At 37.9% G+C, this 2,448-nt stretch overlaps 1 non-coding gene across 1 annotated transcript; it reads right to left on the reverse strand.

Moving 5' to 3' along the window:
* Positions 1-262: 262 nt before the first annotated feature.
* On the reverse strand, positions 263-369 carry LOC127108848 (small nucleolar RNA R71). The gene has a single exon (XR_007796354.1). It is a non-coding gene; the product is annotated as a small nucleolar RNA R71 (small nucleolar RNA).
* Between the last annotated feature and the right edge of the window lie 2,079 nt (positions 370-2,448).

Here is a 2,448-nt window from a genome sequence, read left to right on the forward strand (position 1 = left end):
ACCCGTACATCAAAACCAATTTTCAGGTAGTCCCACAGAGGACCCGAACCTACATCTGTCAGTGTTTTTGCAATACGCAGACACAGTGAAAGCAAATGGTGTCAGCCCCGAAGCTATAAGACTATGTTTTTTCCCATTCTTATTAAGAGATAGAGCTAGAGCTAGAGCTTGGCTCCAGTATCTACCATCCAACTCTGTCACTACGTGGAACGAGTTGAAGAAAGTTTTCTTAGCACGATATTTCCCACCTAGTAAGATGGCTATGCTAAGATCCCAAATAAACAGGTTTAAACAAAAAGACAATGAATCACTTTTTGAAGCTTGGGAGAGATACAAAGATATGATGAGGCTCTGTCCACATCACGGTCTAGAAGAATGATTGATCATCCATACCTTTTATAACGGTCTCTTGTACAACACAAGATTGACAATAGACGCCGCCGTAGGTGGCGCACTGATTGATAAACCCTACAATGAGGCATATCAACTTATCGAAAGTATGACCCAGAATCATTACCAGTGGGGAAACAAAAGAATCTCCATAGATAAACCTCCAATGAAAGGCGGTATGTACGGATAAAGAAGTCTTTACCATGTCAACGGCAATGTAGACGCTCTTACTCAAAAGATAGACAACTTGACCATAACACCCGTAGCCATCGTGGCTGCTGTAGCACCAAACAGCGAGACATGCGGAGTTTTAGGGCATGCTGTCCCGTTTACTATATTTTATTACTCGTTTTTGACCCGTGTGCGACAGCGGATCAAATTTGTGCTGTTGCCGGGGACTCTTGTAGATTTTAACCATTATTATAGTCATAGGTGTTTTTTTAGCATTTCTTTGCCTTAACTTTCTTGCGTTCGGGTCTTTTTGCGGTTTAGGAAAAAAAATTCTGTTTTTAAGAAAATCGCCACAGATTATTCCGATTATTTGTCGATTTATTAGGAAAAAAATAAAGGATCGAAAGCCTCTATTTAAAAACTAAATAGAGTTCTAAATAGAGGACGCCACCCTAAAAAATCGAAATTCCCTATTTTTCTATTTTTTATGATTTATTTTCTGTTTTTGTATTTTCAAAAAATTCTGAAAAAATTCTCAAAATTCTTAATTGACTTTATTATATTAATTTTTGTGTTTTTGTATTTTTTGTATTTTATTTTAATCGTATTTTCGTATTTCAATTGTTTGTTCTTAATAGGGACATTGTCGGTATTTTCCTATTTGTAGCTGCATTACTGAATTAATTATGTGTTTTCTCATTGTTTGTTGATTTTTTTCTATTGAGTTTAATATGGCTGACCAAAGAACTCTGAGAGAACTTGTTGCTCCTGATATGAATTACAATGGTTTATGTATTGAATATGCTGATGTTACTGTTCCTTTTGAGTTGAAATCTGTTTAATACACTTGTTGCCAAGGTTTAGTGGTCTTACAGGTGAGGATCCGCATAAGAATCTTAAGAAATTTCAGGTTGTTTTCTCTACACCATTGAGACCTGAAGGAATCACCGTAGATCACATCAAGCTGAGAGCCTTCCCGTTTTCACTACAGGGTGCTGCCAATGATTGGTTATATTATCTTGAGCCGAATTCTGTCACGACTTGGAATGATTTGAAGAGAGTCTTCCTAGAGAGATACTTTCCTGTCTCCAGGGCTGCATCAATCCGAAAAGATATATGTGGTATTAGACAGGAAAATGAGTCATTGGTTGAGTATTGGGAGAGATTCAAACAATTACTATCCAGCTTCCCTCAATATCAAATTAGCGAACAACTACTTATTCAGTATTTCTATGAGAGATTGTTACCAATGGATAGAAACATTCTTTATGTTGCTAGTGGTGGAGCACTTGCCGATAAAACTCCAGTTGCTGCTAAAGCCCTGATTGAGAACATGTCACTCAACTCCCAACAATTCACAACCAGAAATAATTCTATGGTCCAAACAAAAGGTGTGAATGACATTCATATTTCCTCTTCCAACAAGGCTTTAGAAACCATAATTGAAGAGCTTACTTCTTTAGTGAAACAAATGGCAGTGGGTAAACCTCAAACAATAAAGTTGTGTGGTATTTGTACTTCTATTGAACATCCAACTAACACATGTCCTATTCTTCAAGATGATTCGGTCACTCAGTTGCCTCAAGCATATGCAGCTAACTTTTTCAACCAAAACAACAATCAGAGAGGGTACAACATTCCTGACTTGTCCACCAACAAATATCATCCCAATTGGAGGAACTATCCAAACCTTCGATATGGAAACCAGCAGCCCACCCAACAACAATTAGTCATACCCCTGCCACAACCACTGACCACTCCACAAGTCTCCACCTCTGCACCTTTCAGACCTTCATTGGAGGATCTTGTCAAACAAATGGTTGTTGAGAATCTCCAATTTCAGCAACAAACAGATTCCAGTATTCCGACTTTACAGACACAAATTGG

The sequence above is a fragment of the Lathyrus oleraceus genome, chromosome 7 (genome assembly GCF_024323335.1).
Source record: "Lathyrus oleraceus cultivar Zhongwan6 chromosome 7, CAAS_Psat_ZW6_1.0, whole genome shotgun sequence".
Taxonomy (NCBI): domain Eukaryota; kingdom Viridiplantae; phylum Streptophyta; class Magnoliopsida; order Fabales; family Fabaceae; genus Lathyrus; species Lathyrus oleraceus.